A 15,423-nucleotide genomic window follows, 5' to 3' on the forward strand; every position below is an offset into this window, starting at 1 on the left:
CTTTACATTTATTTAGGTAACGCACCAGTTTACACTTTGGAGGAAAAAAAAAAAAAAAAGAAAAAAGAAAAGAAAAAGGAGGAAAAAAAGAGGAAAAAAAAAACCCCAAGCAAAATAAAAATTAAATTGCATAGGCTACTTTAAACTGCAGCGCAGAAGAATAATTATGTATTACTTCTATTTCCCAGTTCTCTGAAAACTATGGCAATAGACAATTGAATACATCTTTATGTTTTGCTCAATCAATGGAATTGCTGCCAGAACTAAATATATTGTTATGCCTATAAAAATTCTAGTCTGCTGTACTGACCGTGACTTTTTCCAGGGAGAAAATCTCTATAACTCAGAATCCAAGCAAAAAATTCATACTGCAGTCGTTCATACATTTAAACATAGTTATTTCCTGTATTTTAAAGAAATTATTTCTCATCATAATTCAATACCACTCCAAGGATTTAGACAGTTCTCATTTAAATCAAGTGGCTGAATCTCTAAATACAGTCATTGAGAACTTGTTACAAATCTTGTCAGATTTACACATATAAAATCAGACCCTAAACATTTTGCTGAGAGTTCAAAGCAAAGAAATTGGAGACTAAAAGAAATTTTGGCTCATTAATTATTGCACTGTCACCCTGGATTATACTGAACAGTTGTCTGTGGGTCCAAGTTCTTGTATGCAGAGAGGTCTGGCATTTCAGACACAATGATTCACATTAACATCTGTGGTAGGCATTTGCCATAGGTAGTGATGGGACTTTCCACAGCATACTCAAGGGAGGCAAAGTTCATAAGTAGGTTTTTTGCCTTGATGGTTTGTCTGTATTTCCAAATACGTGACCCTGGAGCTTTAAGTGAAGGAGAGTGTGCTAGAAAAATTGTTGGTCTGGGGATCCCACAAGGCACTTGATTTACTGCTGAAGGACTCTATAGAGAGAAGCTTATGACACAAGTGGAAGAGGCCTCGTATACATCTGATCAAATCACAGATTATTGGACTAGGACTTTATATTAAAATGTTTGTACTATAGAAGATGGGCTACTTGAAATTCTTCTGAATTCCTTAAGAAACTGCGTGTAAGCGTCAGGGTAGTCTGAGAAGCGTCATACTCAAATAACATAATTTTTATTCATTTATCAGTTAATTTAGATTAGAAATTCATTAAGCTGGCTACTCTGTGAGACTTCCAGAGGGCACAGATGGGTGGGTTTACTGGGAGAAAGAGAAGACCATCAGTAAACACAAGAGCAGGGTCTGTGCTTTGTATTTGTAAAGTCTCCTGTCCACACAGTTGAGATGTATCCACCCAGACCCTTTGAGAGCTAGTGTAATAAAGATGCGAAGTGATAACAATAACATAGGATAGTGAATGTCTAGAAAGTCACCTGTTCAAAACATACAAGTGGGCAGCCAGCTGCTGTGAGATATGTTTGGCTGCTACGTGCCCATTCAAGGCAACTGCCCTGGACAGAGCAAGGAGAATATGGGAGGGAATAGTCCCTCACTTTATCACCTACTGTGACTGTGTCACCTGCTGTGGCCAAGGAAGGATGAAAGACCTGGCATGTATTTTTTCCCTCCACATTCAGTATACACAATATCTAGCTCAGTTAGTCAAATTCTCATGAGTCTCCCTTTTACTGAGCTGACCTTTCAAACTCCTGCATGCATGAGATCAATCACTTCGATTTTGGAACACGCTTCTCCACCCATCCATCCTCCCTAGTACAGAATAATTGGAGAGGATTAATCCAAACAAGCCAAACAGATGTTGGAGGAAGATTTCCTCCCACTCAGTCATCTTCTGACTGAAACTCATCTTGTCCTTATCACAGATGGCCCTTTCCATTTGTCAAGCATGTTAATTTACCATTTAAATATGTACCATTTAGCTACTACTCGAGACTTTTCCCTAACATTTTAGTGAGAGGTTTAGAAGACTCAAACAGTCTTGGTGCATGCAGAAGAAATTTGAAATCGTGACAGATTATAACTAAAATTTAGTTTTACCAATAGATTACATTTAAGTTACAGGCTTCAGTGATGGTGTTGATACAATAGTGCTGGTATCTTTGAAGGTAAATTTGTATCTTAAGTTTGTCCATTTTATGTAGATTGTGTTCCCATTGTGTATGGATCTTGTAATAATAATTAAAAGGCATATGTGTCAGAAATGGCTAATAACAGTAGGCGCATCATGGACAGCTTACCCCAGTAAGACCCCTTGGCCATTTTGATTTCCATGAGTATAATCTTCTAAATTCCATGAACTTCAAAGTAAAATGAACCTCGGCAGATTCAGTCTCTCATCTTTTACATGGAAAACAGGAGGGGCAAGAGGGAGGGAAGGAGGTAAGAAAAGCACTAAGGAAAAGTATCTGTCATATCTGTTTATCTCAGCTCCAGAAAGTCAGTAAACAATAAAGCAGGAATACAGACCAGATGGGACCAACAGAGACAACTGAAAGAAGATTTTCTTGGGAAGGACCAGAAAAAACCCTTGGAGGGAAGCTACAGATCTCCAAGATTAAAGTGTGCATAAAGCAGCAGTTATGCAGGGAAGATGGCCAGCTTCATGGACCTGCTTGGGAAAAGCAGCAGCCTGGAGGCAGGCAGCACCTGAGAGCTGTGTTTCTGTGTTGAGCTGGAGCAAAGCAGGCAGCAGAGAGAGTCCACAGGTGTCCAGAGGTGATGGACAGGCCCATTAGATTTTAGCATTATTGCTGAGAAGTCAGTGCTGCATTGTTTTGCGATGTGATGCTGGTCCACTAGGACCTGTGCTGTGTCAGTGAGCTAATTTGATATTCACTATCTAACATTTGCCTGATATTACTTAACAGTCAGTGCTTTCTGGTATCAAGCACCCTCTATTGGTTTAAAATATTGGGTTTGAGATTAATAAATTCCCCTCACTCCTATGTCCAGAAAATTTTCTGCTGCCAAAAATCCATGAGTAATTTTATTTAGGCAGTTTCATAGCACTGTTGTGAGCAGAAAAGGTCATTTGCAGTGAAAAACATTTCCTCTCTGAAGCTAGTTTTACTACCAAAAATTGAAAATTACTATCTAGTCTTTGCTGAGGATAGAAATGCACTTTAAAATATGAAATTAATTTTAAATAAGTTACTCTCATATGTCATGGAAATACAAGAGACTCTGCTATCTTCACCACCATTTTTATATACATATACATCTATATATATGTTAAACCTTTTTTCTGAGGTAGATAAAAAGTTAAATAGATGAAACAGAGCAGGTCACTAGCTGATTACTTTCACTTTTAGTTTGGTATCCTGCTGCAAAATTTAAATTTCCATTGAAAATACCGCAAAACTTGCGCATTTTCAGAGCGAAGAATTAGGTTTTCACCCATTTTGAGTTTATAAATAAAAATCTAAGGTACCTAATCTACCGTAGGTGCTGGGTTTTGGTAGTAGTCATGGCCTTCAAAAGAAAAATAATACAGTATCACTTCATAAAACCTTATTTTTTGGGTATAAGTATATAATATTTCATGATGCCATGTGAAGGTACTGGGGATTGTGAAGCAATACTCTCAGCCAAGGTAGCTAGACCAGGAGAAGTGCTGAGCTTCCTTCTGCACCTGAGATAACTAATTCAGAGTTAATCCAGGTTCCATCACACTGCGCTAAGCCTGGCCATGTAGATGTATGTATTACATTTTAACTGTCCCCATGTCTTCCAAAACCTACAGACAGCAGGCCTGCAAATACCACAGGTAAAATCAGAACTCATGTAAAGTCCCTCATTAAATATTTTGCAGATGCATTCATGTGCTGTGTGCCCCAGACTTGCTGAAATGTCAAGGTACAAACCAAAAATTAAAAATGTTTTTTTCCTGAGATAATCTACATGCTTGATTCACTCTCTCTTTTTTTTTTTTTTTTCATTTCCACCTGTTCATTGTCTGCTGTTCTCTTACTATAAATTAGTGACATATTTAAAGCTAGATTAAGTGATCAATGTAAATAACCTTTGCTTCCACACACTACAGAGTCAGATAAAGACCTGAAGACCAGTGAGCGTACACACTTAGAAGGTGTCTGCAGTATTACGTACTTTACCTAGCTTGAAACAAACATGTCGGAACATGCTAATTGTGTTTTCTTTTTCAATAGAAATCACACTCATTTCCTGATGTGCTTAGTAGATAAATAAAAGATTCAATTGGTACAACCAGATGTCAATGAACTGGAATTCGGGAGGCAGAACTGAGGTATATGGGGAAGGATTATAAGAAATACATAAAACATTTGCATAAATTTAGCCTCAGAAATGGGTATTTATGTAGCTTTATCAGCAGCATCTAAGTTCAGCAGCAGCATAGAGCTCAATGCATGTTGCATAAAACCAGCATGGAGGCCAGATACTCCAGTGGGTTAGACTGGACCAACCATGTGTTTCTACATGTTGCTGCACCCAAGACCAAAGTTTCATGGTGCCAGCCTGGGGAGGAAAAGGCTGTCCAAGTTTGGGACCAGCATTAGCTGGGCCACTGCTTCAAGAATGCAGTTCAGATGATACCTGGCCATCTCCTGTGGGCCAAGGTGAGATGCAAAAGAGATTTCTGGACTGAAGGGTTATTTTTATGTGTTTCATGAATGACCTCTGGTTCTAGCTCCTGACGAGAGAGTGCATTCTCTTTTCCCCTGTACCTATTAAACTGGTGGTGGCTTTCACCCTTTGCCAAAGGTGATATTGCCACTGTCTTTGAATGGTGGTTTCTGACATCTGCAAGAGTCATGGGCATTGCTGATCTTTCTGAGGACAGATGAGCAAGAGAGAAAGTATGTGGGGGGGACTAGTTTTGACTTCTTTATCCTCTAGTGTGCTCACCAAAATAGTGCAGGTGGTACATAGTGAAAACAACTGCCCGCAACCAGTAAAAGAAACCATTTCCCTCCTACAGGTAGGACACTAAGACAGTTAAGTTTAACTGTGTCTTCTTAAGGATTGGTTCCTCTCCTAAGACACTCCAGTGTGTTTTGCACAGCTACATGCTACCCATTCAAAATATTTATATTGCTTCAGATTGGCCCTATATGTTAGGGTAACAGGACTGCTGGAAACATTCATGACAATCCGTAAAGCACCAATCTTGCCAGAAAATCTTGATTGCTTTCTTCACCACAGTTATGAAATTAGTATGAAAGGCAAAGACTGTGGCCTTTTAGGCTGAACAGAAGCATTTAATCAGTGTGTCATGAAATCCTATTCTCAGAATTATTTTAATTGGTTTAGATATGAACAGAACATATAGGTCAAAAATTAGCTGAGGGGCTATAAACAAAGGAGTGCACATGAGAAACCACTGTGCTGAATGCAAAGTAGAGAGTGAAGGGGTTTTCCTCCTTGTACAATTCCAGTGTTCAGCTCCAGAGCCATTATTTAATTTCTAGGAAACTGCTCATTAATAGACTTCAGGAAGGGTATTAAATTAAGGGCTGTGGCACCATAACTGAGCTAGAAAGAACTCACCAGGCCAAGAGTGTAACTTACAAAAGCCCATAGCAAGGTGCCTAAATCCTCCAGTTCTCATCAGCTGCACTTCAAGCACATGCTTAATGAAGTTCCATTGCTAAGGTTCTTTTCCATCTCGGTCTTCTGAGTCTCGTGGTCCTTTATGTGCTGTGCTTTAGAGGGGAGCAAAAGGGCACTCTCACAGACTAGCTCATCAGAAAATGGGGGAGCTGAGGCAGGAGCTAATGCCAAATGACTTTCCCTCCTTTCCAAATCTGGCAGTTCCCATGCAACAGTAGACTGTGGCAAGCATAGACAAACACGGCCAGCTGGAGTGGAGTAAAACTGCCAAGCAGGGTGGCATTTTCTCATGCAGAAAATATATTAGAACTTCATGTTGTGTTTCAGATCCAGGAAAATGCTGCTGCAGGAGGAGAATGGCTAAAGGGCAACTAAAAATGCATGGTGAAGCACGGGTGGTCAGAGTTGCTATTTTTAAATTGCAGGCTCCTTGTATGGGGCAAAACACAAAGCTGTGCTTAAAAGCAACGTGTATTTTGAGTGAAGTTTAAACTCCCTTCAGTTGAGGTCTGATTGAAACCTTTGTGTAAGGTGAGCACCCAGCATTTGTTTTCTTCTCCAGCCTGTTTCACAGCAGTGTGGATGGGGTCGTTTGAGTCTGCTGTGAATTGCATCCCAGCAATTGTGCTGCTGAGGGTTGAATGGAGAGCTGTTCATGGAGTCTTGAGTTTTTTGGGGATAAGATAGGCACATTAAACTGTTCGCTGGCAAAGTGGAGAAGCAGCCCAAAAGAAGTTGAACATTTGTCATTTTTTGATAAAATGCTTGTGCCAAGCCTGATGACCACAATACATCCTGAAAATGTCTCTGTACATTGTGGTTTAACCCTAGCTAGAAACTAAGCCCCAATAGCTGCTTGCTCCGTTGCACCCCAGTAGGATGGGGGAGAAAACTGGAAGAGTAAAAGTGAGAAAACTCATGGGTTGAGCTAAAGGCAGTTCAATAGGTAAAGCAAAAGCTGCACATGCAAGCCAAGCAAAACAAGGAATTCATTCACAACTTCCCATCGCAGGCAGGTGTTCAGCCACCCCCAGGAAAGCAGGGCTCCGTCACACATGATGGTTACTTGGGAAGACAAACCCCATCACTCTGACCGTCCACCCCTTCCTTCTTCTTTCCCCAGCTTTATATGTGGAGCATGATGTCATATGGTATGGAATATCCCTTTGGTCCATTGGGGTTCAGCTTCCCTGCTGTGCCCCCTCCCAGTTTTCCATGCACCCTCAGTCTACTTACTGGTGGGGTGGGGTGAGAAGCAGGAAAGGCCTTGACTCTGTGTAGGAACTGCTCAGCAATAATAAAAATACCCCTCTATTATCAACCCTGTTTTCAGCACAAATCCAAACCCTAGTGCCATACTAGTGACTATGAAGAAAACTAACTCTATCCTTGCCCAAACCAGCACAGTGTGTTTGCTAAAGGACTGATACCCACCAGAGACTAAAAACATTTTGACATAAACTTTTTAGTTTCTTGGGTGCAGCATGTCTGGAGCTCTAGATGAGATAATGGATGTCAGTCTAAACCATTAAGCACACCAGCTTTGTATTATCTCCTAGCTCTTAATGTAGCTTAAGTACTTAGGAAGCTTGTTAGTGATGTAGTGGATGTTAGTGTAATCAAATTTTACATTCAGCTTTAGGTGACAATGTTACTGTGGGCTTAGTTTTCTTTTTCAGGTTTCTATGACAATTTGAATACTTTCAGTTGCTTATTACTCAGTCACTAAGAAAGGCTCTTAGTTTTTACACTCTTCCTAGAGCCTATACCTCTTGCTAAAACCCACTAATATGCTAGTGAAAGTTTTTTCCTGTGAAAATGACTGAGCATCCCTATATTGCAAGTACCATCACAAACTTCAGATTGTTTGTATTTTGTGCTACTGCAGGATTATCTACTACTAAATACAAATGTTTTGATGGTATTGTTTAGATAAAAGATAAAATTATTTAATTTCAGACCAGCTCAATAATCTACAGTCCTGAATGCAAGCCAGTATGGCTGGGAAGCTGAAATCCAGCCTCTTCCTTCTTATTCTTTTTTTTTTTTTTTTTTTTTTTTTCCATGACTATGCTAGCAGTGAGCAACTTTGCATGACCACATGGCATAAGAGCTGTTTTGCTGCTTCTCTGTAACAAGGGATGTACTGGAAGAATGGTACACACAACCTTTCTCTGTGCATCCATCCAGGACTAGCAATAATCTGGCCCTCAAGATTATAGTGGCAGTCGTGGATACTGATGTAGCGCCTAATTTGTCAGTTGTCTTGCAAATGAGTATTATTCAAACAAAGCAGAAAACAGCCTACAGTAAATTTTCATCAACTGGGGGGGGTTGGGGGGGTGGGGTACAGGGAGAACCAAGTCAGTCTGTGAACGTCAAAACTAACATTGCCTGATGGGTTTTTATCTCAAAGTCTCTCTGCTGTGATTTTCCCATGCCTGTTGAAGGGTGAGCTCATGCGTGTGCCTTTTCCTCAGTACGCTTACTGATCATAGACAAGTAGCATCTCTTCCCTCTATTCAGCCACTTGAAGGAACTTAATAACTTAATATCTTCTCCTCTTTTAGATTTGATCAAAATTGGACAGGAGATTCAAAAGATATTTGAAAGCAGAGTAGAAATAGACACACATATGCCTGCATACATAAAGTAATCACATAGCTGTCATTTCCTTATTAAACCATAATAAAACCAGTCATCACTGTAAAACACTGTGCAAGTAAGATATATCTCATATGCTTCTGCTTCAAACCTAGGACTTGCAGAAAGATTTTCCAATATATTTGTGTACCTTCTTAACTCTACTTGGTATCAATATTTAGGGTCCTATGCTGTCCAAGAATTTACCACCATATATATATAGTGCAATACCTAAAGCACTTACAACTTTAGAAGAATATTTTTTATATTATTGAACGTTTTCTGAGACTTAAAACAAAGTATGAAAAATGTCTTTAAGATGCCCTTATAATTATATTCAGACTATTGTTAATTGTATTATATATTATATCATTTGTTTAAATCAAAACTTTAATTACCACTACCAAATAACTACCTACCTTGGACAAGGTGCAACCATTTTTGCTAGTGTGGTGGTGCATTTTGCTGCCTTCTCTGGGCCAACCTGCAACCTCAGGAATCCCCATTAGGCCTTGGCATTTGTGTAAGGAGTTGGGCGGTTCAGCACCCCTGAACCATACCAGTCACTCTTGCATGGCTAAGGTGGGGAATGACACTGTCTGTACCAACCACTGTGGCCTGGCCAAGGCAGAGAACAAGAGCGGGGACAGTCAGTTATTTCCTGACAGACCTGGTACATTCCTGACCTGGATCTAACCTGAGTGGAACGGTACCATTGTTATTGGAACTTTGAAAAAATTACTGACTCAAGTCATGGCCAGGATGGAAATTTACTGATGACTGAAGCCAATCATCTCACAACCTTATAAACAGTTGTCCTGAGTGAGAATGTTTGAGCTTTCCTGGACGACAGCAGGCTGTGACAAGCACCTCCCTCTAAGTGGGACACCACTTATAAAACACCAGGTTTGTGATCCTAGTGGGACCATCACCAAAAGCTGATGACAGGGCTTGGGCTGATACCCCTGCTTCTTGAGGTTCAATCCTTCACCCGTTGAGAAATGGAAAGGCATTCAACATGAGCATTTCACCGAACTCAAGGGGAACTTTTAACAGGTATACCTTTGTACATTTGTGCATGTACCTCTATACATGTATCTCTTTTGTGCTTGTGTGCGTGTGTGTGTGTGAATTGATTTAGGTATCTCATAATAAGTATAGTATAAGTATTACCATCTTGGATGCATACTAAACCACTTTTGTAATTTAAATAAATCCTATTGATTCACTTTGTAAATGTCACAGTCATAGATTAAGTGCTGCTAACATCTTATGATCAGCTTTAAACTGTGAATAAACCTTAGACATCCTTTAGATATACACTGTTTCCCCAGTCTGGGACTAAGATTGGACCTAGCTGTACCTAAGCTCTATTAAAAGTTTAGAAAACAAGGGGATCTATTCTGAACCTTGTGACTCAACAGGAGGGTCTCCCTTACCCTTTTGTGTCTTTGATCTCTGTGTAAATCATTCTAGCTTGATTCTAACTCAATTTTATTTTGTTTGTTCTATCCATGTGATAAGTAATACAGCGAACCTTGCCATCAAACTTTGTGAAGTGGCATTTCCACAAACTAGTATTAAACTGTTTCACTCATGGTGATTGATGGTGATTCTTTAAACAAACTTAACTAAACCACACATTTTGTAAACTGGTTATGTAGGCAGTATGTCATGCAATTTCATCATATTCTTTCATGTATGTTAGAAGAGTTAAACGGTGACTGGGATAGGCATCTGCAGCTGGACCTACCTTTGGAGGTGGGATCTTAATTCTGTCTAAGTGATAGCGATGCTCATGATTTCCCTCTGAAACTTTTCTTTTTCAGTGTTTTTTTAAGGTCTCAGTCGCTAGAGACAAAAAGCTCAAAGCAGAAGTTTCAATTCCTCATACCTCCCAAAAAAGGTTAAAGCTAGTACAAACCTAAAAGAGGAATTTACCCCTGCTTTTGACCATTTACTTAGGAAAAACAAGCACGCAAAAAAGTCCCTTGATTTTATTCAGCTGATTTCACTGTTTGAGGAACCATTACTCATCACTTAATATTTTTGGCAGTACTTCATTTATTCAGGAGCAGATGTTGGTGTCATAATATCTCCATTAAGTCTGGAGTAGATATCACTCCTTGTGAGCAATTCTGTTGTCCTGCACTTAGGAGATACATCGTCCATTGCTCGTGATATCAACCCACCTACGGTAGGTCAACCTCTTCTGGAGGTCAGTAACAGAAATGCTGGGTAAATATTCGCTAGTCCTATGGCACTGCCTCCCATGCTGTAGCTCGAGGATTTCTGTGTTTTCACATGAGCTCCACAGCTTACAAAACCGGACAGCTGTGATTTGATGCAGGCTGTATGAAGTGCTTTCTTTTGACTCAAGTGGGGCTGGTCTGTTTCATAAATAGTGACTGCTCTGAACCTACTGAGGCTGTGCCAGTTCTAGCACAGCTTAAAGAAAATTAGATGAAGCCCAACACCCCCAGAGCCAGTAGGGTCTAGGATAGCACCTGGAGGTTTAAACTGGAATCAGATGCCTGTAGAGCCAGGCACTGTTCAAGCACACAATAAAATGTAGTCCTCCTGACACACACTGCTGGAAGTCTAAATGCAAGTGTCTTATTCAATTATAACTTTCAACTAAGAAAAACAGTAAAATTAATGGTAGAATAACAATGATATATACAGAAATTAATTTAAATGAAGATTAATTTTCTGACCCAATAAAATCTTCCCTATCTAGGCGTTCCTAAAATATTATCAGATTCTACAGAAGGCTTGCATATGCTGACACCAAATTGTGGGAAAAGACATTGCCCTCAGTATAAAATACACAAAGTTGGCTGTTCATAACATTTTTACAAAGAAGTAATAATGTGTAGTTTATGAGAAGTAATGAAAATTATACCTGCAAACCATTAAGCTCCCTTTTGTTAAGAAGCTCTGAAGTGCTGATATAGTCCTGGTATCAGCAAATCTGCCATTTTATTGCAGTTATTCATTGCCCACAGCAATTCAACAGAAAATTAATTAGCATCACCCCACCATAAATCTCAACAGTATTAACTAAAATGCCAGTTCTGTAATCACTTTTCATTAAAGCCAAAAATATTAATTAAAATTGATTTTTGCTTGTGCTTTGGTAAACTGCTGCCAATGTAAGGATCTCAGCAATAATGCTGGGTGAAGGGAGACCTTTACTTAAGTGGATTTTATATATTGTCTTATCCCCTTTATAAAGATAACAATGTGTGAAAGGATGAGGGCTCTGAGCAGAAGCTGACAGGTTCCATGAAGAAGGAGAAAAATGTGAAATCACTAGGGAACGTAATCTCATTAAAACTGTAATATCCTATATTTTCAATACAGACTATGCCTGTCTTTCAGGCAAGTACCTATTAATACACCTCAATCAATAAACTATGGAGGATTATTTTGATGAATAGTTCTAACCATTTTAGTGATACTGGATAAATATATGCCAGATATTTTTGCCTCAGTAGTTACCTTCTAGGGGCTTTTCTGTGTGCCTGAAAAGTAACAGACTGCAACCTCATTCAGTTTATTTGGCTATTGTTTGTCTCTGTGTACTTCAGGAGGTGTGGAAAAACCAAATCTGTTTTAATGATGAACTTCTGCATCGTCCAACGCTGTTCTCAGTGATGGAACCGTCTCAGCAACACAAAATGGGGCAAAAGTCTTGCGGGGGGGGGGGGGGGGGGGGGGTGGAATAAATCAACTAGTCCTGTAGTTAAAATACAGATCATAAGGCTTAGATTCTCATTTTCCTCACTGTAGCCTCAGCCTTCCTGCCCAGCTCATGGCCTGAACCCTAATCTTAGGCGGGTTCAGCTCAGCCAGTTCAGCACACATTCTTTTCCCAACTATGTCTCAACACATTCTTGCTTGTCTCACTTGAGTGTTTTTTAGCTCCTCAGGCAGTGTCCCTCCTGGATCCTCCAAGCTCCCAGCAGAACCAGCCCTATTCCCCTTTCTCCCTCATCCCTACCCAAAAACTCACTCTCTGACCAGTTTCTTATCCTTGGTCATGTATGCTTCTTCCCCGGGTTAATCATTTTTGATGGGAGCTTCTTTTGCTGGAATTTTTGTCCATTCCCACTCAGGTACTTGCATCTGCAGGCGGACAGTCCTGATCCTTCAGAAGTTTTCAGCTCAGGCACTCCTGTTGTGACTTTTGCCATCTCCCCTGAGAGGCCATGGAGAAGAAGCTGTACTTAAGGCTATAGTTGTTCACAAATCCATCCCCTACATAAAATTTTGCTTTCTTGAAGTGTTTTGTTTGGAGCTTGTTACCATGGACACACTACAAACACTTTTATTTTTCTTAGCTCAAAAAAGCTAATGGGATGTTGCCTGAAAATAACTATTTTTCATGAGAAATACAAAAACGTAAAAAGTATTGTCACTATTTCAGGTGTCAGAAAAAGGGTATGTAAAATGAGTATCATAATGAAAGATTAAATATAGTGGATTTTATAACAACTCTGGTTCTTCTTTGCATAACTTGCTTTTACCTGTATGTATAATATTCTGGATCTGTTGTTTTCTATTGTAGTTGTAGTAACTTCTATATACTAAATGTATTATCATAGCCTAGAATCAAGTATGTGAAGTGTCAATGCCAAGGATTTAATTATAAAATACATCAAACATAAAACTATTTTAATTTTTTTTCTGAAATGGATTATGATAAGTGATATGCTTAGAATAATAAGAAAAATCTGCAGTGCATTAAACAAGCAGAAGAGATTACTTCAATTCCAGTCCAGTGCATTTTCTAAATTTCCAATACTTGTAATGGAAAAAAAAGGACAAATTTTCTTATAAGCGTGCCATAAATTGGGGATATAATCTCATCATGCATCTGCTCCATTTGCCATCAATTAGTTTGATGAAAACAAGCTAAAGCTGTGCAGTGATCAGCAATAGAGATTAAATACACTTCAGTCTTGATGGTACGTCTTGCCTTATCCATCTCACTGGCTATGGGACACCCCTACCTTTTGTTATAGCTCTGATAAAATTGCAATTTTTGTCATTTCAATTTTCAAAAATTTGTTATATCATATTTTTTCCCCTGAAATATTTCCTTTCAATACATGTAGGATGAACTAAAAAAATGTACTAGGACTGATCAAGAATTCTTTTGAACAGAGAACCCTTTCTCAAGTGCATTATATGAAACTATGAATAGTAAAGCAATTGTTCAACCATTTCAGTTCTGTTTGTGATTTGGAGTTATAAAGCTAGACAGAGAATTCGGTCACTCCTTACAAATCTTTCTGGAACTTGAAACTTCTAAATACTTTGTATGTTATAAGAAATTACTATAAAGGAAGCATAATATATGTGGAAATTATCTTTTTCTTGGAAATGAAGGCACATGTGAGGTAAATATCCTTGGACAGTAAACCTTGGCAATGAGGCCTAATAAAAACATTTACATTTGCAACCAATTTCAGGCTTTTTTCCTCTCTTTATGGGGCTCCAACTATGATTCAGCAGTTTCTGAATATGGCCTTTTGACTTCCTGAATCATGTGCCTCTTCTAAATGAGCTCTATTTAAATAATTGCTTATATCACAAAAAAATAAACCAGTCTTTCTTTTCTTTACATTTTTTAACCTCAAAGGCAAAGCTTTGTGGCTACAGTTATAAAATTAAAGATTAAACCCACCCAAATTTAAATGTCTAAATCTTCACCTTCTAAGTTCCAAAATACCATACTACTGTTTCAAGATGTAGTTGCCCCTATTCACACATTTTTAATTGACCCTGCACTTTAACACATCCTTACTATAGTAATGATCGTTTTTATTCTACATAGATTCATGGATTGCAATTGTTGCTCTAAGCTGGGAAATGGCATCCTGAATGAGTTCAAGCATTTCACAAAACCTCTTAGTATGAAAACAGTATCAATCCACTGCCAAGACCTTAAGTATGTCCTATTAACTTCTTGTCAGATTTGAAGGCATCCATTTTGCACACAAAAAAAAAAGTGCTTTCCTAAAAAGAAACAGGCCAAATTCACCTCAGATTTCATTTCACGGGCTTCATCGAGGATTCATTTAGCTAATGTGCCAAATAATTAATAGCTTTTTTAGTTCAGCCAACATTTCAGCCAACTTAATTTCAAATACTCTGCAGTCATTTTAACTCTTGGTTGAAAATAGTATCTCTTTCTCATCTTGCTAGCACTTATTTTAAAAGGAAGGAACGCCGCACTGTAATAGAAGTGAATGTTTATCTAGAAGTTAGTTATCCATTATCCAGAAATTAAATATCCATTGGGAAGTTAAAAATTCTTGAACTGTCACAAACACAACATTCTTCTTTATGTCTGCATGCATTTTTATTGTGACATTCAATAATGGAATTGTTCTTTCTCACATCTCTGTCAGTCTTGCTTATTCTCCGAAGGAAGGAAGCTCCACAAAGCAGGAGTGAAGGAATTGCCCACTGCGGAAGATGATGACTGTGCTTGTGGTCCTGAAGAAGTTCCGTCCACAGGCCAGAGCTGGCCCTCCAGAAGACTTTTGCATCCTGCAAAGGTGGGTGCTTACTCTTTTTGAAGGACATGCTCTTGAGACAGGAACCTGTCAAGTCACAGACTGATCCTTCAGTTCTGAGAGGTTTTGCATGTTGTATTTGCAGGAAGCGACACGAGGTGCTGAAAAGAAACACTAAACCGTTCCAGATCGGTCACAGTATCATGCAGAGTTGAATACTTCTTGTGTGTGTATCTTTCCTAGCTCTAGACCACAAAGAAAAGAAAAAAAATTACTCTAGATAAACTGTTTTAAATAAGATTGAAATTCTGAAGCCATTTAAAGACTGAAGAAAATTTTACTCATTGAGAGTGCTATGGAGACTTCAGTACCAACTGTGAATATGGAGTGGATTTCATCAAAAGAAAACTTCAACGTTGCTTAAAACCCTTCTGAGTCCTTCTCTTGACCCAGTCAGCATCACCTCAATCATCCATGGACTTCAGTTCATCCATGGACAGTTCTTAACCAAACAATGAAAAAAAAATCTTTTTCTGAGACTCAGCTAGTAAAAGGTCAGTAGCGTGGACTTTGTTTCCCTTCACTACTTTTTAAATGTTACATTCTCAATAGGTTTTCATCCATTTTGTGCTGTAGTCAAGGGCCCTGCCACTCCTGTCAGATGAAATGGCATTATCTGATGGCCAT

The 15,423-nt window shown here is 38.9% G+C and overlaps 2 long non-coding RNA genes across 2 annotated transcripts in view; both read left to right on the forward strand.

The window, feature by feature from the left end:
* The window catches only part of LOC308058550, a 91,574-nt gene extending 81,714 nt beyond the window's left edge, over positions 1-9,860 (forward strand). The window contains exon 3 of the long non-coding RNA XR_013925876.1: positions 2,402-9,860. This is a non-coding gene — a long non-coding RNA (uncharacterized lncRNA). The remainder of the gene's footprint in view (positions 1-2,401) is intronic.
* An 11-nt stretch (positions 9,861-9,871) lies between these two features.
* Positions 9,872-15,008, forward strand: LOC308058549. Its single transcript, XR_013925875.1, has 3 exons — positions 9,872-10,403; positions 14,629-14,778; positions 14,882-15,008. It is a non-coding gene; the product is annotated as an uncharacterized lncRNA (long non-coding RNA).
* The last annotated feature ends 415 nt before the right edge of the window (positions 15,009-15,423 follow it).

The sequence above is a fragment of the Falco punctatus genome (assembly GCF_963210335.1).
Source record: "Falco punctatus genome assembly, chromosome: 2".
Taxonomy (NCBI): Eukaryota; Metazoa; Chordata; class Aves; order Falconiformes; family Falconidae; genus Falco; species Falco punctatus.